General features: G+C 38.8%; 1 pseudogene; it reads right to left on the bottom strand.

Annotated features, from left to right (window-relative positions):
- Positions 1–4,272: 4,272 nt before the first annotated feature.
- Positions 4,273–26,711, bottom strand: LOC113337948 (annotated as a pseudogene).
- Between the last annotated feature and the right edge of the window lie 49 nt (positions 26,712–26,760).

Raw genomic sequence — 26,760 nt, 5'->3', positions numbered from 1 at the left:
TGTTAACAAAAATGTAAGGGTCGTCAATAGAAAGCAATCGAATCGTCAATTTTACTTTGCGAATCGTCAATGAATAATCAGAGTCGTCAATTATTTTTAAGGGTCGTTTTAGCTTCTTTTTTTTTCTAACGACCCTTGAACTTTTTTTTTTTGAGTCGTCGGGTTCTAAACATATTAAGTTAACGACTCTAGATGACCTAACTAGCTGGAGTCGTCAATGCTATCACACTTGGTTGACGATTTTTCATAACTTGTAAAAGTTGCAGGTTGGAGTCGTCAACAGTTGTGACAAATCATTGACGACTCATCAGGGTCGTTGGTTTATTACCCTCCTGACCTAACGACCCTCACTCTGAGCAGTTCCATATCGACCATGAGTCGACCACTTGGAGCACCATTCATGCAATTTGAAGAGTATAGGAAGTTTACCTGATTGTTTGGAGCTCCGGGTTCTTCATTTTGAGGATTGGTTCCTTCATTTTGAGCAGTAGGATCTTCATTTGCATCATTTATCAAAGCTTCTTCTATTAACATCTCACCATCAACACAATCATGTATGTTGTTTGAATCTTCACCTACATCATTTCCTCCACTAGAATCACTCATTTCAAATACCCCTAAATTTTCCCCCAAGACTCACTTTCTTCCTCTCTCCAACACAAAAAACACAATTTTTCATATAACAAAATTTAATCCCTAAATTTGATTTTAATCCAACTAAATCATTACCAATTTATTAACTTAACTTAATCACTAATTAGCACTAATGATTAGGGGTAGTTTAGCCATTTTTAAAAAATGGAAGGGATAACCCCCAATTACTATTTCATGATCTTTTTTTGTCCAGTAGCTAGGGCCTCCAATTATTTTTCAGGGCCCAATTAAACCTTGTAATATAAACTCGTAGGACTTACAAGTAACATTTACATATTTTGTTTAGTTTGCTCTAACATCTCATCAATTGTTATGTGGCAAATCTTTCTATACTTTTTGTACTAAAACATTATCTTTGAATGTTATATTCACCGAATAATAGACCCATATAATTCCCTTCGCCTAATAATAATATACATCTAGACATATAAATGGTTTAAATATGATATACGAACAGATATATGTAGTTTGCCGAGTCACGTAAATGGACCTTCTCATTATAATTGCGTGTCAAATGAAGGTGCTCTCTTTTGATGGCCAACAATGAAGTTTCAATGAATTAGTCACACAATTAAAAAAGTCACAGTGTCTTTGGCACAATTTCTGTGAGCTCAATTAATCAATTAAACAAATTACGGTGTCTTTGACGCTAATTGTGCGAGCTCAAACATTTCAAGCAAAAAAAATGGAGTGTTGGTTTTCTTAGCTAGCATTAATGTCTACCGATTTCCATGTAAAATGTGATTTCAAGCTTATTCCTTTCTCAGCTTGTACCATTTTTATACAGTTACCATTTAGTACTACTTCCGGTCCAAATCCTTTAGCTAAGCTAATACTATAAAGCTTGTTATTCTGTTTGTATGTCCTATATTTGTTTTATGCTTATGTTAAATTTTTTGTCTTACATAAATTCAACTTCCAAAAGCAAGACGAATGATGAAACATTTTTAGGGAGTTTTTATCGAGTTACCACAACCTAATAATGTCTCTTTAAGAGGATAGATTTTGCAATTAAAAGAAGACTTGGATCGAAGCTTGTTACTCGTTTACCCTCTATGTAATTATGTTTAATAACTAATCAGAGTACTGAAATTAATTTAATAAAAACCAAATCAAATTTAAACAATTCAAACTAATAATAGAGATTTTTTAGGGAGATAATTGTAAGATTAATATTTATCACGTTTTTTATTATAAAATAATATGTAATCAAACTCTTAAAAGAATTAATTATGGGTTATTTATATATATTTTTTTTTGCTGCCAAAGATGTGAATTATTATTAACTTGAAACTGTTGCATTGTCTTGCTAACAAAAGATTCTGAATAATATTTGAGGGTTTATCAAACCATACTCTAGTGACTCCATTTTTCCTGCTGTATTTTGCTAACTTATCAGCAGGTTTATTATAATTCCTAGGAACAAAATTACACTCCCATTGCGGGATAGTTTTAAGACAATCAATAGCATCGAGCAGAATATCCTCGTTTTCCCAGGCTATCACTGGTGCAGAGCTATTGATGAAGCTTTCAATCCCTTTTAGGTCTGTTTCCAGTACTATATGTGTGTGTTGCATCTCCCTGCTCCATTTAGCAGCTTCAAGAAATGTCATACATTCTGCTTGCTCGGAATTTCTTACTCCTGCATAGCATTTTGCAGAGCATCACCAGTTTCCTGCAAAATCACGCAAAACAAGAGCAATGTCTGTTAGTCCAGTATGTTGGATATTTTCAACAAACCCTTAATTTGTAGGCGCTATACGGAGTTTCGGCGATCGACCTAGCAGAGTGCGAGACAACGTCTCGTAGGAATTTTTCTGATTTAGGGTTTCTAATGACAGTTAGAAAACCCAACAGAAACATCGTTTTCCCAACAGACACCATTGTTGGAAGAGATGTCTATTCGCACTGAAAAATGCCTGTTGGAGATGAACAGTCATCTTCAACAGATGTTAAACTCTCTATAAATTGCGTCGTCGTTTTCCATTCAAAAACATCAAAAACTCTCTCTGTTTTTTCTCTAACAAGCATCATCAGAATCAAAACCTGTGTGTTCTTGGTTGGGTCAAGGTTGTACAAGCTTTGAATCCAACATTGTTGTAGCGCTTCAAGTATCCTGACGACAATATTCATTGACCTATTTGTACTCGCCAATTCAATTGGAAAGGGCCAAATAATTGTCGAAAAGAATCTATTATTAGAGCCTTGAACCCAAAGATAACATTTCTTTTCTTCACCCTGTTTTAGTGTCAATTTTCCAACACAGTAATTATGGGTTATTCATATATACATGGGTTTGCGGAGTCCAATTTTGTGCACACTCCTTTAAAGAGTGTGCACAAAACAAATTAATCCTATTGATTGGACTAAACGGACTGCAAATTATCTATTAAATTATTTTTTATTTTTGTTTTAATTCAATTAAAACTAAGAAAGGGAAAAAAATCTATATTATAACCTTAAATATAGTGATTTCAGAAAGGAATTAAATTAATTAGTTATTCACCAAATCGCGGGTGCAACTATGAACTTCAAAGTGGAATGATGGTTAGTGACCTCTTCGTGAAAATGGAAGAAGTAGCAGCCGTACATGAACTACAGAACTCGTACAAAATATTTAATCATACAAGGGAAAATGGATTTAGAAAAAAAAAAAACGGTTAACTAATTTTGTAACTCATAATTAGTCCAGTGAGGTAAATGTTATCCTGTACTAAGAAAAATCTGTCCTGTTCCTTGATATGAAATCAGTTTAGGAAGCATATTCGAGTAGTTATGCGTATTCAATCAGCTTGACCAATGCTTTTTACAGTAACTCTACATCCAACAAGCATATTCAAACCATTAAACCCAGCTCAGTAAATTCGTCTCCATAATTTCTGTCAATCGGGAATATTATAAGCAGCCAAACCATGTACAACTAATTACCGTATTTTCCTTTTTGAAATCACTACATTTTAGGATAGGATATATACTCCTTGCCTTTTTTATAATTTCAATTGAATTAAAACATTCAATTTTATCTTTTTTAATAAATAGTTGACAGTTAGTTTAGATCAACCAATAGGATCAATTTTTTTTGTGCACACTCTTTAAGGGAGTGTGCACAAAATTGGACTCGGTTTGAGATAAACAAAAGGAAATAACTTTCCCCACTTCTGGACCCTTCTAATGCAATACCATAATTAAGTAAATCCCAAGAAAAAATATTTTCTTATTAAAAATATCATTGATAAGATAAAAATTAGCAAGTTATTTAATCGGAAAATGGGTCATTTGTCCAAATATTTTTAAAACATGGTTCAAATGGACGAGTAAAAATTAGTATGGTGAAATGGACACCAAAAAAATAGCAAGGATGAAACTGAATTCATCCTGACTTATACTTAAAAAATAGCAAGGATGAAACTGGATGCATCCTGATGTAAATTACAAATAAGAAAAAGTATTTGAAAATGGATAGGATGAAACTGTTTACATCCTGACTATTTTTAAATTTTTGTCCATTTAAACAGTATCAAAATCTAAATGTCCTTTTCATCCAGGAATTATTGATTTTGGTCTTTTTAACCAATTTTGTGTTATTTAATGTACTAATTTTCTCTAAATCTCTCTACATCACTTCATTAGTTTAGCGTAACATGAACTGCATACTCGATGATGCTTGTTGTTTATCTGGTGCCAGTGACGCATTTATAACCTTCTTATTGCAACATATGCGACAGAAAACAAACCCGCAATTATAAGAATTATATTTCTTCCTTGTGAACCTGAAAACTATTATGCACCCACTACAACTTGATTGATGAGCAGAGAAAATAGATCTATGTACACAAATTGCAGCCGTGAAATTAGACCCACAAATTATACTCTCAACTTGTCTCTCTCTTAAGGCTTCCATCAGAGTCGGAGAGTTTCTATCTTTCGTATCTCCCAAGCCTAATTGCCCATTTTCACCCTTACCCCAAGTAAAAACTTCTCCCCTCGATGTCAAAACAGCAGTATGATATGATCCTGACGAAACACGCATAACAAATTCCCCTTTAAGCTTGCCTTTAATAATTGTAATCGACTTGTCCCTAGCTTGTGGATCTCCGAGTTGCACATTAGCAGCTGTTCCGATGGTACAAACTTTACCTGTATGCATCAATCCAACAGTGAGCATCCTAGCACACGATACTTGAACAAAATCATAGTGCATAAGCCTTGCTACGTGTTGGTAGAGTCTTTCTCCCTTGATCCAAATGTCCTAGTTTTCCTTTATCCCCATCTCCCCATGTAAATAATTTCCCGCCAGAAGGATTCGAGGCGTGAAACTTGATATCAACAACTGCTGCCATATGCCATGATCCACATGCAACAGATTTAACCAATAATCCTTTTAGATATTCAACTTCTTTGGGTTGTGAAGCACTTAGAAGATTTCCATGCCTCAGTACCCCAAATGTTCCTTGGCCGTAAGTAAATAACTGTCCCGAGGAGCTTACGATGGCCGTATGTCATTCCCCACATGTAACGCTTGATACATATATTCCATTAAATGGACCAGAGATTTTCTGAGGCCATCACTTATTTCTATTACCCGAATTTTCTAAAAGGTCACCACCAACACAATTTACACCCCACGTATAAAGTTCACCGGAATGTGTCAAAGCGCTCGTAGTATATTCACCACAAGCAACAGACTCTACATGGACGCCATTTAAAGTTTCAACAATCTTGGGATAAAACACATCAATATCAACTTTATGTCCCAATCTTCCTCCTTTCTCAAATCCCCAGCAGAACACTTCTCCTTGTCTAGTAACCAAGGCAGCATGTTTTCCTCCAAAGGAAATGTTCTTGATATCTAAATTTTCGGTTGATTCTAGTAATTTGGGCAGCAAAGAATCAGTCCTTGCACAATAACGATTACCCATTTTATCAACTGCACCTCCCAAGTATCCCCCTTGTATTCCTTCTCCCCATATCAATATGTCCTTGAGAACTTCATCACATTTTGTTGGTGGAAAGGGCTGCGATTGAGAAGTGGATCCACTAGGAAAACTTGTTTGATATTCTGTGATAAGGGAAGCATCCCCTATCTTCTCTATAAAATCATCATGAATTTCCGGATCTTTTATTTTTGGCTCTGATGAACAAACAATGTTGGAAGAATATGGCAACCTTTTTGACAAACACCTCACAAGTGACCGACTTGGACTCGTAAGCTCCGCACCTTAACAACAAATAAACACACAATCCAATGTTAGAAGAAGAAAACTGAGAGAACACTGCCCACATGCTTGCACACAGTGATCTGACGAACCATTGACACTCAAATGATGACATTCACCAAAATATTTAGGGTATCATTTGAATGGGTGCCACATTACATATTCGAGCAAGTAGCTTGCAAGAGGCATACACCCTATCTGGCAAGGCCATTAAAAGAAATGTTATGCAGAATTGGAGTTTTATCTGGTATATATATTCGGATGTTCCCATATGAATATTAAGCTTATCTATAATACGGACTATACATGGTTGCTTAAGTGGGTGAGATAGAATAAGATGTTTTGCAAGTTTCTAATTGAAATCACATCAACAGATTATTGTGAATATTAAATCATAGTCTCTATAGTTGAAAACAAGTAGTCAAGTGTAGTTTTAGGACCTGAGAAATTTCGATAGGTTCTTCCAGTACAATTCCAAGTTCATGCTTTCGTCTAGTATAACCAGCTGGGCTGTTGACACAGCTTTGTACCCCTTTGCGACTTTTTCAAAATACGTAAGTAGTTAGAACTAGTGATTAAAGCTCTCAAACCAGTACACCAAGTTTCTGCTTGAACTTTGTCCTTGCATATCTATGAACAAAACATAAATAAATATAAAGAAAAACTAAAAATAAGGGATCGATGTTCAAAAAAACAAATGAAAGCTTGTAAAGAAGAGAGTACCAAATCAAGTGATCGTTCACCGTCAGCATAGATGAGCGAAAAAGACTGGCACTCTTTTTCTGGCAGAGGTTGTCTATGAAAATTTACCTACGGTGAGAAATTCAGGACAAGTATTCAGTTAACTGTACAAGCACTCATAAAACAAGCAACAAGCCAACAAAGTATGTAATATATATGCTTTGTTGGGTGCATACAGTCCTCTGCCCAATAAGTATCTTAGTAACCGAATCCAAACTCAAACGCCTTTCCTTTTTCCCAGAGTACCATAGTAAATGAGTCTCGTCCTGTAACATGCACAATTATCAGATATATACATATATATATATATACACTAGGTATCATCCCGGCCTACTGCGGGGGCTCAACCTTTTTTTTTGTTCGATTTTTTGTTGTTATTTAGGGCTTGCGACCCTAGTGTTTTCTGATCGTGTCAAATTAACCGGGGTTTACAGTCCCGGCCGTGGTCTTCTATGCAAATTTCAGTATTTTGTTGGTCGGGTCAAATTAGCCGGGGCCTACAGCCCCGACCGTGGTCCCCTACGCAAATTCCAGTATTTTATTGGTCGTGTCAAATTAGCCGAGGCTGATGGCCCTGGTCGTAGTCCCCTACGCAAATTCTTGTATTTTGTTGGTCTGGGAAAATTAGTCAGGGCCTGCAGCCCCGGCCATAATCCATTAAGCAAATTCCGGTATTTTGTTGGTCGGGCCAAATTAGCCGGGACTTGCATCCCCTGCTGTAGTCCCCTACGCAAATTCCGGCCTACGGCCGGGGCTCAACCATTTTTGATTTCTTTTCTTTTTGTTTTTTGGTCCATTACACAGATTCCAGTATTTTGTTTGTCGTGTCAAATTAGTCGGGGCAGTAGCGCAAGTTCCGGTATTTTGTTGATGGGGTCAAATTAGTCGGGGCTTACAGCCCCGGTCCCCTACACAAATTCCAGTATTTTGTTTGTCGGGTCAAATTAGTTGTAGTACCATATGCAAATTCTGGTATTTTATTAATGGGATAAAATTAGCCGGGGCCTATAACCCCGGCCGTAGTCCTTTACACGAATTCCAGTATTTTGTTGGTCGGTCTAATTAGCCAGGACCCACAGCCCTGCCGTAGTCTCGCAAATATCTGACGTTGCCGTATGGCCCGTATCTGATCGACTATATATCCCAAATATTGATGCTCAATATCAATAGGATGCTTCAAAAAAGAAGAAAAAGGATAAAAAAAACTATCAATCCCGAGAAGAAAAGTCTAAGTCCAAATCTTAACCACGTTGCAAAAGGAAATTAATTTTTTCTTCCTGTTTGTACACTGCTCACAAAAATAAAAACCAAACGAGTCTCACTCGTTTTTGTTTTGCGCTTTCACGCTTTACTTTTTATTTTTTGGTAGCTTAGGCGTGTTAGGTCAGGTTAACTAATAAGGGCTCGTTACCTTGGTGGTCGGGCAGAGCCTATTTCAGAACCATGTCTAGCTTGAAATTAGCTTTGGTACGGGCCACGACATAATCTATGTCGTCCAAAACAATTAAATCTCAAGAGATCGGACGGATGTCTGTATAAGACAAATAACCAATCGATCCGCGTCGTAGGATGACAAAATCGATGGTCGGATTTGTAAGGCTACACACACATCACTTCTTTTTATAATATAGATTTTGTCGATTTTTTGTTGTTGTTTGGGGATTGCGACCCTAGTGTTTTCTGATCATGTCAAATTAGCCGGGGATTACTGCCCCGGCCGTGGTCCCCTATGCAAATTTCAATATTTTGTTGGTCGGGTCAAATTAGTAGGGGCCTACAGCCCCGGCCGTGGTCCCCTACGCAAATTCCAGTATTTTATTGGTCGTGTCAAATTAGCAGGGACTTGCATCCCCTGCCGTAGTCCCCTACGCAAATTCTGGCCTACGGCCGGGGGTCAACCATTTTTGATTTCTTTTCTTTTTGTTGTTTGGTCCCTTACGCAAATTCCAGTATTTTGTTTGTCGTGTTAAATTAGTCGGGGATGTAGCGCAAATTCCGGTATTTTGTTGATGGGGTCAAATTAGTCGGGGCTTACAGCCCCGGTCGCCTACACAAATTCCAGTATTTTGTTTGTCGGGACAAATTAGTTGTAGTCCCCTACGCAAATTCTGGTATTTTGTTAATGGGATCAAATTAGCCTGGGCCTACAACCCCGGCCATAGTATTTTATGTGAATTCCAGTATTTTTTTGGTCGGCCTAATTAGCCAGGACCCACAGCCCTGCCGTAGTCTTGCAAATATCTGACGTTGCCGTATGACCCGTATCTGATCCACTATATATCCCTAATATTGATGCTCAATATCAATAGGATGCTTCGAAAAAAAAGAAAATGGATAAAAAAACTATCAATCCCGAGAAGAAAAGTCTAAGTCCAAATCTTAACCACGTTGCAAATTAGCCGGGCTACACACAACACTTCTTTTTATAATATAGACTAGGTATCACCCGGGCTTACGGCCCGGGCTCAACCTTTTTCGATTTTGTTGTTGTTGTTTGGTCAGCCGGTCAGTATTTTCCCACAAAATTTTAGTCATTAAAAAAACTAATTAGATTAGAACTATCAAACATCTATCGTATAAGTTAGTTAGGGCCTGCGACCCCAGTGTTTTGTTGGTCGTTTCAAATTAGCCGGGGCTTACAGCCCCGCCCGTGGCCTCATAAGCGTGCCCGAGTGTTTTGTTGGTCAGGTCAAATTAGCCGAGCCTTACAACCCCGGCCATGTCCTCTTATGCATGCCCTAGTGTTTTGTTGGTAGTGTCAAATTAGCCGGGTTTGTATGCCCCATTATTTTGTTAGCCGTGTCAAATTAGTCGGGACTTACATCCCCGACCGTGGCCTCATAAGCATGCCCTAGTGTTTTATTGATCGTGTCAAATTAGTCGGGGCTTACAGCCCGGGCGTGGCCTCTTAAGCATGACCTAATGTTTTATTGGTCGTGTTAAATTAGCCGGGGATTACATCCCCGACCGTGTCCTCTAAAGCAAGTCCTAGTGTTTTGTTGGTAGTATCAAATTAGCCGGGGCTGTATGCCCTATTATTTTGTTGGTCGTGTCAAATTAGCCGGGACTTACAGCCCCGACCGTGTCCTCTTAAGCATTTTGTTTGTCGGGTCAAATTAGTTGTAGTCCCCTATGCAAATTCAGGTATTTTGTTAATGGGATCAAATTAGTCGTGGCCTACAACCCCGACCGTAGTCCTTTACGCGAATTCCAGTATTTTGTTGATCGGTCTAATTATCCAGGACCCACAGCCCTGCCGTAGTCTCGCAAATATCTGACGTTGCCGTATGGCCCGTATCTGATCGACTATATATCCCAAATATTGATGCTCAATATCAATAGGATGCTTCAAAAAAGAAGAATAAAAAAACTATCAATCCCGAGAAGAAAAGTCTAAGTCCAAATCTTAACCACGTTGCAAAAGGAAATTAATTTTTTCTTCCTGTTTGTACACTGCTCACAAAAAAGGAAAACCAAACGAGTCTCACTCGTTTTTGTTTTGCGCTTTCACGCTTTACTTTTTCTTTTTTTGGTAGCTTAGGCGTGTTAGGTCAGGTTAACTAATAAGGGCTCGTTACCTTGGTGGTCGGGCAGAGCCTATTTCAGAACCATGTCTAGCTTGAAATTAGCTTTGGTACGGGCCACAACATAATCTATGTCGTCCAAAATAATTAAATCTCAAGAGATCGTACGGACGTCTGTATAAGACAAATAACCAATCTATCCGCGTCGTAGGATGATAAAATCGATGGTCGGATTTGTAAGGCTACACACACATCACTTCTTTTTATAATATAGATTTTGTCGATTTTTTGTTGTTGTTTGGGGCTTGCGACCCTAGTGTTTTCTGATCGTGTCAAATTAGCCGGGGCTTACCGCCCCGGCCGTGGTCCCCTATGCAAATTTCAATATTTTGTTGGTCGGGTCAAATTAGTAGGGGCCTACAGCCCCGGCCGTGGTCCCCTACGCAAATTCCAGTATTTTATTGGTCGTGTCAAATTAGCAGGGACTTGCATCCCCTGCCGTAGTACCCTACGCAAATTCTGGCCTACGGCCGGGGGTCAACCATTTTTGATTTCTTTTCTTTTTGTTGTTTGTTCCCTTACGCAAATTCCAGTATTTTGTTTGTCGTGTTAAATTACTCGGGGCTGTAGAGCAAATTCCGGTATTTTGTTGATGGGGTCAAATTAGTCGGGGCTTACATCCTCGGTCGCCTACACAAATTCCAGTATTTTGTTTGTCGGGACAAATTAGTTGTAGTCCCCTAAGCAAATTCTGGTATTTTGTTAATGGGAGCAAATTAGCCTGGGCCTACAACCCCGGCCATAGTATTTTATGCGAATTCCAGTATTTTGTTGGTCGGCCTAATTAGTCAGGACCCACAGCCCTGCCGTAGTCTTGCAAATATCTGACGTTGCCGTATGACCCGTATCTGATCCACTATATATACCTAATATTGATGCTCAATATCAATAGGATGCTTCGAAAAAAAAGAAAAAGGATAAAAAAACTATCAATCCCGAGAAGAAAAGTCTAAGTCCAAATCTTAACCACGTTGCAAATTAGTCGGGCTACACACAACACTTCTTTTTATAATATAGACTAGGTATCACCCGGGCTTACGGCCCGGGCTCAACCTTTTTCGATTTTGTTGTTGTTGTTTGGTCAGCCGGTCAGTATTTTCCCACAAAATTTTAGTCATTAACAGAACTAATTAGATTAGAACTATCAAACATCGATCTTATAAGTTAGTTAGGGCCTGCGACCCCAGTGTTTTGTTGGTCGGTTCAAATTAGCCGGGGCTTACAGCCCCGCCCGTGGCCTCACAAGCGTGCCCGAGTGTTTTGTTGGTCGGGTCAAATTAGCCGAGGCTTACAACCCCGACCATGTCCTCTTATGCATGCCCTAGTGTTTTGTTGGTAGAGTCAAATTATCCGGATTTGTATGCCCAATTATTTTGTTAGCCGTGTCAAATTAGTCGGGACTTACATCCCGACCGTGGCCTCTTAAGCATGCCCTAGTGTTTTATTGATCGTGTCAAATTAGTCGGGGCTTACAGCCCGGGCGTGGCCTCTTAAGCATGCCCTAATGTTTTATTGGTCGTGTTAAATTATCCGGGGCTTACATCCCCGACCGTGTCCTCTAAAGCAAGTCCTAGTGTTTTGTTGGTAGTGTCAAATTAGACGGGGCTGTATTCCCTATTATTTTGTTGGTCGTGTCAAATTAGCCGGGACTTACAGCCCCAACCGTGTCCTCTTAAGCATTTTGTTTGTCGGGTCAAATTAGTTGTAGTCCCCTACGCAAATTCTGGTATTTTGTTAATGGGATCAAATTAGTCGTGGCCTACAACCCCGACCGTAGTCCTTTACGCGAATCCCAGTATTTTGTTGGTCGGTCTAATTATCCAGGACCCACAGCCCTGCCGTAGTCTCGCAAATATCTGACGTTGTCGTATGACCCTATCTGATCCACTATATATCTCAAATATTGATGCTCAATATCAATAGGATGCTTCAAAAAAAAAAGAAAAAGGATAAAAAAAACTATCAATCCCGAGAAGAAAAGCCTAAGTCCAAATCTTAACCACGCTGCAAAAGGAAATTAATTTTTTCTTCCTGTTTGGACACTGCTCACAAAAAAGAAAAAACAAACGAGTCCCACTCGTTTTTGTTTTGCGCTTTCACGCTTTACTTTTTCTTTTTTGGTAGCTTAGGCGTGTTAGGTCAGGTTAACTAATAAGGGCTCGTTACCTTGGTGGTCGGGCAGAGCCTATTTCAGAACCATGTCTAGCTTGAAATTAGCTTTGGTACGGGCCACAACATAATCTATGTCGTCCAAAATAATTAAATCTCAAGAGATATGACAGACGTCTATATAAGACATATAACCAATCGATCCGCGTCGGAGGATGGAAAAATCGATGGTCGGATTTGTAAGGCTACACACACAGCACTTCTTTTTATAATATAGACTAGGTATCACACGGACCTACGGCCCGGGCTCAACCTTTTTCGATTTTGTTGTTGTTGTTTGGTCAGCCGGTCAGTATTTTCCCATAAAATTTTAGTCATTAACAAAACTAATTAGATTAGAACTATCAAACATCGATACTATAAGTTAGTTAGGGCCTGCGACCCCAGTGTTTTGTTGGTCGGTTCAAATTAGTCGGGGATTACAGCCCCTCCTGTGGCCTCATAAGCGTGCCCGAGTGTTTTGTTGGTCGGGTCAAATTAGTCGAGGCTTACAACCCCGGCCATGTCCTCTTATGCATGCCCTAGTGTTTTGTTGGTAGTGTCAAATTAGCCGGGTTTGTATTCCCCATTATTTTGTTAGCCTTGTCAAATTAGTCGGGACTTACAGCCCCGACCGTGGCCTCTTAAGCATGCCCTAGTGTTTTATTCACCGTGTCAAATCAGTCGGGGCTTACATCCCGGGAGTGGCCTCTAAAGCATGCTCTAGTGTTTTATTGGTCGTGTTAAATTAGACGGGGCTTACATCCCCGACCGTGTCCTCTAAAGAAAGTCCTAGTGTCTGGTTGGTAGTGTCAAATTAGCCGGGATGTATGCCCTATTATTTTGTTGGTAGTGTCAAATTAGACGGGACTTACAGCTCCGACCGTGTCCTCTTAAGCATTTTGTTTGTCGGGTCAAATTAGTTGTAGTCCCCTACGCAAATTCTGGTATTTTGTTAATGGGATCAAATTACGGGGCCTACAACCCCGGCCGTAGTCCTTTACGCGAATTCCAGTATTTTGTTGATCGGTCTAATTAGCCAGGACCCACAGCCCTGCCGTAGTCTCGCAAATATCTGACGTTGCCGTATGACCCGTATCTGATCCACTATATATCCCAAATATTGATGCTCAATATCAATAGGATGCTTCATAAAAAAAAAAGGAGAAAAAACTATCAATCCCGAGAAGAAAAGTCTAAGTCCAAATCTTAACAACGTTGCAAAAGGAAATTAATTTTTTCTTCCTGTTTGTACACTGCTCACACAAAAGAAAAACCAAACGAGTCCCACTCGTTTTTGTTTTGCGCTTTCACGCTTTACTTTTTCTTTTTTGGTAGCTTAGGCGTGTTAGGCCAGGTTAACTAATAAGGCCTCGTTACCTTGGTGGTCGGGCATAGCCTATTTCAGAACCATGCCTAGCTTGAAATTAGCTTTGGTACGGGCCACGACATAATCTATGTCGTCCAAAATAATTAAATCTCAAGAGATCGGACGGACGTCTATAAAAGACATATAACCAATCGATCCGCGTCGGAGGATGACAAAATCGATGGTCAGATTTGTAAGGCTACACACACAACACTTCTTTTTATAATATAGACTAGGTATCACCCGGGCCTACGGCCCGAGCTCCACCTTTTTCGATTTTTTTGTTGTTGTTGGGTCAGCTGGTCAGTATTTTCTCACAAAATTTTAGTCATTAACAAAACTAGTTAGATTAGAACTATCAAACATCGATCCTATAAGTTAGTTAGGGCCTGCGACCCCAGTGTTTTATTGGTAGGTTCAAATTAGCCGGGGCTTACAGCCCCGCCCGTGGCCTCATAAGTGTGCCCGAGTGTTTTGTTGGTCGGGTCAAATTAGCCGAGGCTTACAACCCCGGCCATGTCCTCTTATGCATGCCCTAGTGTTTTGTTGGTAGTGTCAAATTAGCCGGGTTTGTATGCCCCATTATTTTGTTAGCCGTGTCAAATTAGTCGGGACTTACATCCCCGACCGTGGCCTCTTAAGCATCCCCTAGTGTTTTATTGATCGTGTCAAATTAGTTGGGGCTTACAGCCCGGGCGTGGCCTCTTAAGCATGCCCTAATGTTTTATTGGTCGTGTTAAATTAGCCGGGGCTTACATCCCCGACCGTGTCCTCTAAAGAAAGTCCTAGTGTTTTGTTGGTAGTGTCAAATTAGCCGGGGCTGTATGCCCTATTATTTTGTTGGTCGTGTCAAATTAGCCGGGACTTACAGCCCCGTGTCCTCTTAAGCATTTTGTTTTTCGGGTCAAATTAGTTGTAGTCCCCTACACAAATTCTGGTATTTTGTTAATGGGATCAAATTAGTCGGGGCCTACAACCCCGACCGTAGTCCTTTACGCGAATTCCAGTATTTTGTTGGTCGGTCTAATTAGCCAGGACCCACAGCCCTGCCGTAGTCTCGCAAATATCTGACGTTGTCGTATTACCCGTATCTGATCCACTATATATCCCAAATATTGATGCTCAATATCAATAGGATGCTTCAAAAAAAACAAAAAGGATAAGAAAACTATCAATCCCGAGAAGAAAAGTCTAAGTCCAAATCTTAACCACGTTGCAAAAGGAAATTAATTTTTTCTTCCTGTTTGTACACTGCTCACAAAAAAGGAAAACCAAACGAGTCCCACTCGTTTTTGTTTTGCGCTTTCACGCTTTACTTTTTCTTTTTTGGTAGCTTAGGCGTGTTAGGCCAAGTTAACTAATAAGGGCTCGTTACCTTGGTGGTCGGGCAGAGCCTATTTCAGAACCATGTCTAGCTTGAAATTAGCTTTGGTACGGGCCACAACATAATCTATGTCGTCCAAAATAATTAAATCTCAAGAGATATGATGGACGTCTATATAAGACATATAACCAATCGATCCGCGTCGGAGGATGGAAAAATCGATGGTCGGATTTGTAAGGCTTCACACACAGCATTTCTTTTTATAATATAGACTATCACACGGGCCTACGGCCCGGGCTCAACCTTTTTCGATTTTGTTGTTGTTGTTTGGTCAGCCGGTCAGTATTTTCCCATAAAATTTTAGTCATTTACAAAACTAATTAGATTAGAACTATCAAACATCGATCCTATAAGTTAGTTAGGGCCTGCGACCCCAGTGTTTTGTTGGTCGGTTCAAATTAGTCGGAGATTACAGCCCCTCCTGTGGCCTCATAAGCGTGCCCGAGTGTTTTGTTGGTCGGGTCAAATTAGCCGAGGCTTACAACCCCGGCCATGTCCTCTTATGCAAGCCCTAGTGTTTTGTTGGTAGTGTCAAATTAGTCGGGTTTGTATGCCCCATTATTTTGTTAGCCGTGTCAAATTAGTCGGGACTTACAACCCCGACCGTGGCCTCTTAAGCATGCCCTAGTGTTTTATTCACCGTGTCAAATTAGTCGGGGCTTACATCCCGGGAGTGGCCTCTAAAGCATGCTCTAGTGTTTTATTGGTCATGTTAAATTAGCCGGGGCTTACATCCCCGACCGTGTCCTCTAAAGAAATTCCTAGTGTTTTGTTGGTAGCGTCAAATTAGCCGGGGATGTATGCCCTATTATTTTGTTGGCCGTGTAAAATTAGCCGGGACTTACAGCCCCGACCGTGTCCTCTTAAGCATTTTGTTTGTCGGGTCAAATTAGTTGTACTCCCCTACGCAAATTCTGGTATTTTGTTAATGAGATCAAATTACGGGGCCTACAACCCCGGCCGTAGTCCTTTACGCGAATTCCAGTATTTTGTTGATCGGTCTAATTAGCCAGGACCCACACCCCTGCCGTAGTCTCGCAAATATCTGACGTTGCCGTATGACCCGTATCTGATCCACTATATATCCCAAATATTGATGCTCAATATCAATAGGATGCTTCATAAAAAAAAGAAAAGGAGGAAAAAACTATCAATCCCGAGAAGAAAAGTCTAAGTCCAAATCTTAACCACGTTGCAAAAGGAAATTAATTTTTTTCTTCATGTTTGTACACTGCTCACAAAAAAGAAAAACCAAACGAGTCCCACTCGTTTTTGTTTTGCGCTTTCACGCTTTACCTTTTCTTTTTTGGTAGCTTAGGCGTGTTAGGCCAGGTTAACTAATAAGGGCTCGTTACCTTGGTGGTCGGGCAGAGCCTATTTCAGAACCATGCCTAGCTTGAAATTAGCTTTGGTACGGGCCACGACATAATCTATGTCGTCCAAAATAATTAAATCTCAAGAGATCGGACGGACGTCTATAAAAGACATATAACCAATCGATCCGCGTCGGAGGATGACAAAATCGATGGTCAGATTTGTAAGGCTACACACACAACACTTCTTTTTATAATATAGACTAGGTATCACCCGGGCCTACGGCCCGAGCTCAACCTTTTTCGATTTTGTTGTTGTTGTTGGGTCAGCCGGTCAGTATTTTCCCACAAAATTTTAGTCATTAACAAAACTAGTTAGATTAGAACTATCAAACATCGATCCTATAAGTTAGTTAGGGCTGGCGACCCCAGTGTTTTATTGGTCGGTTCAAATTAGTCGGGGCTTACAGCCACGCCCGTGGCCTCATAAGTGTGCCCGAGTGTTTTGTTGGTCGGGTCAAATTAGACGAGGCTTACAACCCCGGCCATGTCCTCTTATGCATGCCCTAGTGTTTTGTTGGTAGTGTCAAATTAGCCGGGTTTGTATTCCCCATTATTTTGTTAGCCGTGTTAAATTAGTCGGGACTTACAACCCCGACTGTGGCCTCTTAAGCATGCCCTAGTGTTTTATTGATCGTGTCAAATTAGTCGGGGCTTACAGCTCTGGCGTGTCCCATTAAGCATGCCCTAGTGTTTTATTGGTCGTGTTAAATTAGTCGGGGCTTACATCCCCGACCGTGTCCTCTAAAGCAATTCCTAGTGTTTTGTTGGTAGTGTCAAATTAGCAGGGGATGTATGCCCTATTATTTTGTTGGTCGTGTCAAATTATCCGGGACTTACAGCCCCGACCGTGTCCTCTTAAGCATCCTCTGGTGTTTTGTTGGTCGTGTCAAATTATCTTGGGCTCACAGTCCAGGCCTACCAAAAAGACATGTTCTCATTAAGCCACACTAACAAATTAGAGTCCAGCCAGCCTTTTAAACAAAGAATAAACATAAATATTGAGAAACAGGAGCCTAAAATACATCATAACACACTTTTCATAAACTAAGCAGTATGCAGATACTTTAATTTATAGGAGAACCAGCAAAAAGTTGACGTATCTTATCTCATTCCTAATTTCTGTGCTTATATAAGAAAATTCTTTGACTGCTATTCTTGTTTTCAGCTCCTTTAATCTTTTTATCTTCCTGATATCTTAATCTCAAATACAAATTTATCATGATAATTTATTTGCTTCAGTTCTTCCCTTCAACCTCGTTTTGTTGTGTTCTATATCTTTGTCCTTGTTCTTTCTTGCAGATTTTTTACCTTTCTCGCCTATATACCTGTCTACCTTAAATCCCGCCAATACGATTTTGATAGTATCGCGCCTATATATGCCAATTACCATATTTGTTGTAATTTCTGGTTGTAATCGCTATAATGCATGTAAACATTGTTATCCCTCAAAGGTTATTGTTTACTGACAATTGTGGCCACTACTTCCACCAATTGAGAGATTCAATATAAATCAATTAGCTACAATGCATTGAAACCTCATGCCAATGTCTCACACAATTGCAGTGTAGTTATCAAGTACCAAGAAAGAAGATACAAAATCATGACACACCAAATTTTCTGCCCCTGGAAGGTCCCCATTCTGGATGAACGCGCCATTAGCAATATAGAAACAGAGAAAAATCCACCAGAGTGTAATCTCTAATCATTAAATCCCAATATAGGCAACACACATTCAACTCACATGTTTTAATCCAGTATACTCATTTGATTTTTGTTATGTGTTGCATAAGACTGGATGCTTGTATAGGAAGGAATTTACTCCCTACACGCAAAACCAGTAGAGTACAGGTTGTGGAAAAGAATGGTAGATCTTGATATTAAAACAAAAGGATAACCGTATCATAACCACCATCACCAGATGCCACTGCTGCTAGAAAACCACTCTCATCTCCATCCATTTTCCCAGTGAATATGGATGTGTTGCAACCTAAAAACGAAACAACAGTTTAAACGAAAAAGTATAAGAAGTAGAAAGTGGCATAAGAACTTATGAGAGTTAACAATGAGGACTTCAGGGAGAGAAATAGGACCGACAGAAACACGAACGATGTTACTACTATCACTATTACGTACAGAAGCAAGGATAACTTCACATTTTTCAGGCTTCTCATTTAGTTCTCCACCAAAATCAACAATGTTAAGGGAAACACTATTCTTTTTCACCATCTTTACAATTGTCGTATTTCACTGGACTGAAGCACATAAATAATTTACCATTCTTTTTTATTAAAGACCACTCAAATTCCTATCTGATTATTAAACAATCCATACTTGTTGTTGGTTAATCGAATGATTTCTACCTCCCACTATCAGCTATAAAAATCAATGAGACATGAGCAGACATTAATGAATATCATAATCAACGGCATAACGCCACTGCAACAGCAGTTTAGCCCGATATATCAGCAAGCTTTAACCCAAATAACACAACAAAATCGCTATCCAAATCCATTAGAAATTCCATGTTCCAATTTCAACTCTTCCAACCATTCTTAATCTCTTCCATCCATCTTTGTGGATCGGTGACAGAAAATCATTCCCATCATTTGATTTCTCCCCTGAACACTAACCCATATCAGTGAATACTACCCAATCTTAAGTTCCATCTCCACTTCAAATTCTTATCTAACTCTTTGTATACATCAAATGAATCCATGGAAGCGACCCAGTGGAACTAAGCTGGTAATGGTTCAGACTTTCTGTTGAACACTTCGTGTGTCTTTCAATTGGCGATCCTGTTTTTCTCTTTATGGCTTGATTGGCCGCTCCAAATCGATTTCTCTGCAAAGAATTGGAATCCAAAGCAAATCTCTAGATCATATATGGACTTTGAATACTCGATAACTCACCCATTAGTGACCTAAAAAGATGGCAGCAAGATCACGTTTCTTCCCTGTACTCACCGTCAAGCAATAACCTAGATTTCTTATAACTCGATTCTTGCTCCAAGTCGTTTCCCTACAAAGAAGTCCAACGAAAACAAACCCATAATGACTTTACCAAGCTATCAAATATTCAGACTACACACAACCTTCTTCTTTAGCTACTGCCATTGTTGCAGAAACAAAGAATTGGAGAAGATACCAACCAACTTGTATCGCTTTTAGAGGTTTTGAAACGTTTACAATGCTGCAGAAAAAAAGAATTGTCAGTATAACTTTGGTTTGCATATGTAACTTTGATTTTCTTTATTTGATGATTATAATTATTACCTGTGATGGCACCCTTTTTGAACACTGTCTTTTGTTTGACGTACAATCTGAACTCGCAGTTTTTTTTTTAATTTTCCGGCGTGCATGAATTTGAAGAAGGCTGTTGCTTTTTCATATTTTCTGAAGTTGTAGGAGATTGATGTTGTAGAAGATCGATAGATGATGGCGTACAAAATCGTACAGGGAGGAGAGTAGAATTCAAGAAATTGAAAATATTAACCTTGTTATATGAATGATTTTCTTCCGTCTATAGGAGATTGATGTTTTAGATTTTCTTCCGTCGCAATTGAGCTTGCAAACATGAAATAAGAAACGTTCAGGGAGAAGAGTAGATAAAAGTATAAGAACTGAAACCCTATTAATATCAAACAGTTCGGATTGATAAAGGAAACCCACGATTGGGAAGGATTAAGGAAACCCATCGATCCGAGGGACGACCATATACTTTTGACTCCTAAGGAAATAGTTTTTTGCAAGGCAACCATATAGTTTTTTCGTTGGTACTCATAAATTAAGAATCAAGGTTCGCAGTAGGAAACCAAATTACTAACGGGACCCTGACAAACCAGGAAACCCAACGATCCGACGGCTGTCTATATACAACATATATCGAATCAATCCGCGTCGTGGGATGACGAAATCGATGGTCGGATTTGTAAAGCTACACACATCACTTATTTTTATAATATATATATATATATATATATATATATACATATGGCGTAGTTGGTTATCAATAACAGTATAGAAGAATTGAACAAACTTTATAGATATACCGTCAAAAGCCGGAACGGACAGAATTTAGGCTTTCCTCTCCTTCCATATTTCAAAAGTTGTGCACCTTTAGTCAAGGCCACAATTGCCTGCTCATCAAGTTTTAGACAATTTAGTAAATTGAAGTTGTGACAAACTGGCATATATATATATATATATATATACACACAAAGGTCTCAGCAAATCAAATAATCTATGGTATGCTCGCGCATCACTACAAGTTGATGAGAGCAAATTATTTTTAACTACAATGTCACTGGGGTGTTTTGGTCCATTAACTAACTGAAACAACTTAATCTCGTAAAGAAAATGAAAAAATGGAACCTGATGAACTTGTATGTCAAATGGGAAGGTTGTTGTTGTAGCTGCGAGAAATCCTAGAACCACATCCATTCAAGACTAGATAACACTCTAACAAATCATGGTGAAAATCATTTGTTTATTCATTAAGATCTAAAGATTGAATACAAGATAATACAAAGAATTTACTTGCTCTCCAAATAAACTTTCTCTCTCCTAATTTTTTGTCTAACACTCACTCTAGATCCCCCTCATTACACAGTTTCCTTCCCTTTATATAGGGTAATACATAATGGATGACAGCTAATAGATCCCCTATTTTCGGAATCACTGTGCGTTACAATCGCTCATGTACATTCGTTCAACTTCGCACACTTTAAACTTCGCACAGGTCATCACACTTTACTCGTGACTATGCTGACATCAGTAAATATGTCATCCTAATTTTACCATGTGCGATGGTCTTCGCTTACATTAGACGACCTTTACTTCACATACATAATGAATGTGCGATATTTCACTCCTACATTTTGCCTCTTCTCATATCGTTATTTTTATAGAGTGAGCCATATGAGAAACTTTAGATCCAAATTATCGCACATGTTTATTTCTTCATACTTTGCTTTGCCGACATTCTTCCATAATTCCAGTCTTTCTATCTGCACGTGTCGATTCTTCTACTTTTTACCGAAACAACCTGTCTCTAGCCGGTCATCTTTTTTTCCTATTTATTGATTTATCCTTAAGAAATAACTTCTTCGTCTCTTTTGATTTCGTTTTTCTTTTCCATTTCTTCGAGACTATTTTATCTTTCCGCTTCTACTTCTCTGATTTATCTGTTACTGCTGCCGATGTTTTATCACCATTGTTCTCATAGATCCAAATCCAAGGTCTGTGTACTCTATCAAAATCAACCCCTCGTTCTTCTGATAATCATGATTTTTGATCATAACTGTTAATCTCAATCGTGATTGTTGATCTTATGATTAACTTAGCTCCCCTACTGTTTGTAGGAAAAACTCCTCCTTGGGCGTCCTCAAAGTAACTGTTTCCAACCCTAAATCTTCTTCAAATACCAAGGACAAAGAATCTCTCAAGAGGAAGACTTCGCACAAAAAAGGAGTAAGAAATATCTTATTTTTCTCAAACAATATTTTTGCCTCTATTTCTTATTTGCGTTGTTTTCTCAGGATTCCGACTGTGAGATGGGTGGTGGAAAAGGATTGAAACTTAAGAGAGTTCGCAAGCCCACATCTCTTAAATCAAATATTTCCATTCCTGAATTTGGCGTCGCAAACGTCACTCCTCCATCTCCTTTCGAAACGACAGTTCAAACTAATATTTTTCCTACTCATGCGAATATTTTTGTTACTCTCGAAGAAATTTTTCCTCCCGAAGAGAAAATCGCTAATGGTCAAGGTATAAAGGGTACCCCTACTCCTGCCTCTGCGGTCGTTCCGGATGCTGTTCAAATTGTTTCAACCCTTGCGAACTCTCCTTTGCTCACAAGTACTGATACTATTCAGAATAATATGGATATTCCTAACTTGCGAATTTTACTATTCCTTCCCCTTCTATTTCTGTTTCCCCTTCTTTATCTTCCTCTTTCTTATTGGAACCCCTTTCTCTCGATAAGAAAGCTTTGTACAGTGTAAAATTTGCTTCTCAAACTTTACTTGAAATCATCAACTCTGCTCAGTCGTCCACCAATGATCCTCACAAACTTCGCATTTGCTCTGCTTTAAGTAAACTACTATGCGAATTTCCTTTTAATAGCGCTACAAGGGATGAGATCCATTCTCAAATTGATCCAAGCTTTCATACCGCGCTAGATGTCTTGGTAGGTACTTTTTGTATATGTTCTCTTGATTATAATATCTTAAACTCATCCTTACCTTATTTCTTCCACAGGAATCTCATCGTCAAATGATTATGGCTGAAGGGCGTTTTAAATCTAGTTGCTCTCAATTATAACTTTCACACCAGAACACTTTTTTAGAAAAGGAAGTTAGTAGACTGAAAGGAGAACTCCAAGTTGAAGTCCTTGATTCTGATGGTCTTCGCAACCAGAACTGAAAACTTAGAGGTATTTTCTCTTTACTTATTACTTCTTATAATACATTTCTTCACTTATCCATACTTTTTAAAATTCTCTATGCATTTATTAAGATTTAAACCAGAAGCGATTTGCGGAGAGATTCACCTTTCAATTTCTTGCTGAAGATACTCGTGCGAATAATGAGATGTTGCATATTCAATTAAATCAATTAAATAACCAACACTCATACTCGCTTGACCAGATTAACAATATAACTCATGAATATAGTCATCTTAATCAAGAGATTGAAGCATTAAATGCTCAGATTTCCTACATATCTAAATTGTTATATAGTGCTGATTTAAGACATCAAACCTTGTCAGAAGAGAATCATACTCTTTCTATGGAGAAACATTCATTTTTAAAGAAGGAAGCAATGTTTTCGCATCAGTACTTAATTCTCCAGAAAATAAATGATGATCAAGAACAAGCTCTTTGTTCACTAGAAGTTCAGCACGAAGCATCATTTAAGGAATTAAACACCCAGAATGAAAAAATCATCCAAAGTAAAATAAACTTGACTGTGAAGATGAACCAGCTTCAAGAACAATATGATCAACTGAAGCATTCTCATGATGACCTTAAGAAAAAAGAATAATTCCCTCTCTCCCAATAAAAAGAAGATTCGATCTCGTCTCAATGGTTTAGTTGGTGATGATTTTGATAAAGCTATGGAAAGTATGAAGACTAACACTCTTGCCTTTTCTAAATTATGCGAAGGTAGTTAGCTAGAGTTGTCTGCCTTAAATTTCTAATCTTTTTATTTAGTTCTTCAAATTTTTCTTTCAAATTATGATTCCATATTAATCTTTGCAGAGTCCGAAAAGTCGAATCAATCCACTATTTCCCAGTTGAGATCTGACTTAGCTAAAGTTCGCAAGGATCGTACAAACCTGGAAATAGCCTATAAGAATCTTGAGGTTTCTCTTACTGCTTCTCGAGACCGAGCGCGAAGAAGATTTGCACATCTTCAAAATTTCTTGAGGTCCACCAGATCTGTTCCCATAAGTACTTCTAATATGATAACCCCAAAGCTATAAACATCACATTTCTCGGTCACCTTCATTGTATATGCAAGCTCTGTGACAACAATATTATTAGACAAAGAAATAATAAATGTTTTACTTTATAACTATATATAAAATGGTTCCGGTAACAATAAAATTATAAAAGTTTCAGTTGAATTATATACCTGGAGCAACATATCCATAGGTTCGCCGTACCAAAATCAGAAACTCGAGCATCATATTCTGAGTCCAACAAAATATTGTTGCTAGATATGTCCCTGTGAACTATTGCTGGAATGCAATCATGGTGCATGCAAGCAAGTGCACTAGCTGTTCCCTTGATAAATCTTACCCTCTTTATCCAATCGAACCCAGCGCCGCTTAAAACCTTTTTCAGACTTCCTCTTTCCACGTGCTCATAAACCAAAAACTGAGATCCGCCTCACAGGATTAGAACAGAAACCGAAAAGTTTCACAATGTTCCAGTGTCGAATTTCAGTTAATGCATGAATTTCGCTTTCAAATGACTTGAGATCAGCTATTTCACAGTCTTCGTCAGGCGAATGAAGTTTCTTCACAGCAACAACCTGGCCTGTGGACAACTCGGCTTTATAAACGCTCCCATATCCTCCCGTTCCAATGCAGTATTTAGTATCAAAACCCTCCGTTGCTTCAATTATGTCTTCAAACACTATTTTTCCGTCGTAATTCCATATCGAAAATAAATCTCTTCCAGCATTGGTGGTTCTTTCTTGACTTATAGGCACCTCAATTGTTACCGATCTTTTTCGAAGGCGTAACAAAATGGCAAAAAGTATGAATAAAAGAAACAACGAACCAATCAGAGGAAGTAGGATTACGAGCAAAGGCTTATGCTTGTCCTTTTTCCTTCTAATCACGACCGAGGAATCACATGGTTTTAACCCTTTAGAATTATTACCACATAACCCTTTGTTGTTCTTGAGTGCATCAGCTGGAGCATCCTTGAAGGCCTTGATGCTTGGAAGAGGACCACTCAATTCATTGTCCGAAATATTAACACTGGTCAAGCTAAGCATTTGGATGAATGAAGACGGAATGGAGCCGAAAAGCTTGTAGTGGGATAGGTTTAGCATTTGCAGTTTGCTTAGTTTCCCAAGATCTGAAGGTATCTCTCCACTCAACTCATTGTAACTAAGATCCAACTCAATCTGTAACGAATCCAAGTTTCCGATTTGGGGTGGTATGCTTTCATTAAAATTGTTTCTGCTCAAATTCAAAGATAGTAACTTTGAACACTCTCCTAGTTGTTTGGGTATTGATCCAATGAGTTTATTGGTTGATAAATCGAGACATTGCAGGTTGGAGAACATTCCAGTTGCGAAAGACAACTTACCGGAAAGTTGGTTGTTACTCAAATCTAAACAGATCAATGAAGACAATTTCAACAACTCCTCAGGAATTTTTCCTACTAAGTTATTTGAACCAAGAAAGAGATGACCTAACATCTTCATCTTGCCCATTTCTGATGGTATTTTACCAGTGATATTGTTCCCTGATAAATATACAACTAACAAATTATGACAATTCATTTCTCCCAGTCTATTGAGAGTTCACCATACAACATATTGTAACCCACAACAAACCTAAGCAGATTTGGGTACACATGAAACGCCTCTGTTACATAATCTACCAGTTCATTGCCGAATATCTCGAATACTTTTAAGGTGGTGCAATTTCTAATGCCTCTTGGTATAGGACCCGTGAAATAGTTCCTAGTAACAACAACTACTTCAAGTATTCCGCTTTGACATGCGTTTTGGGGTAAATAACCATTAAGTTTGTTGTCACCCACACACAGTTCTTTCAACTGGGTAAAATTGTTGATTCCTATAGGTAATGAACCAGTAAATCGATTTCAAAAAGAGATAAAACAGTCAAATTTCTTAAATTACCCACCGATTCAGGGATTGAACCAGTGAGCTGGTTTTCAGACAACTGTAACATAGTAAGAGACCTCAGCCTTCCAAAGTCTCGAGGGTCAAGTTGGCTAGATTACATATGGAAGTAGGTATTGAACCAGTGAGATTGTTCTTGTGCAGCCTTAGATCAGTGAGAAAAATGTAAATTGCCAATATCTTGAGGGATGGATCCACTAATTTTATTTTGAGAAAGGTATAAATACTGCAGACTTGTCAGAGAGGTTATTTCTGATGGAATATGTCTAGAATGTTGATTGTTGGAAAGATCAAGGTGGGTGAGTTTTGAAAGATTAATAATTTGAAATGGAATGGTTCCGAAGAGTTGGTTGTCGCTCAAGTTAACACTAACAAAGTTGGACAAGGATGAAAAGTTGAAATGATGGAGCGTACCTTGTAAACCCAAACCATTTATGTGCAATTCCGCGACTCTTCCCTCATCGTTACAAGTGATTCCATACCACTTGCATGGACTTGTTCTACTCGCAGTAAAATTCATCTTCCAAGAAGAGAGGAGAGAACGATTTTGGTTGACAAGGGTAGGTTTCCACTTCAACAGAGCGTCCACTTCCTGTTCTACGCCTGCTACTTGTAAATGTTGTTTTTCGTGAGTCAAAGAAATAGAAGAATCAGAAGCAAAAAGAAAGGATGAAACCAGCAGCAATGCCAACATTAACAAAGTATCTGTGGGCACGGTGAATAAAGAAGATTTTTTTTTTTGTTTTTGGCTGATGATGATTAACTAGGTAACGAAATGGTGTTCTTATAATAAAAAAATGTATCTTGTTCCGTTTGAGATGGAAGACTTGGTTAATTTCAAGTCAACTCAATATTTTACTCCCTCCGTTCGGATGTACTTGACGTTATAGAGTTTTTCAT

The sequence above is a fragment of the Papaver somniferum genome, unplaced genomic scaffold (genome assembly GCF_003573695.1).
Source record: "Papaver somniferum cultivar HN1 unplaced genomic scaffold, ASM357369v1 unplaced-scaffold_18, whole genome shotgun sequence".
NCBI lineage: Eukaryota > Viridiplantae > Streptophyta > Magnoliopsida > Ranunculales > Papaveraceae > Papaver > Papaver somniferum.
Note: the sequence above shows the minus strand (reverse complement) of the source record. Positions and strands in the feature narration are given on the sequence as shown.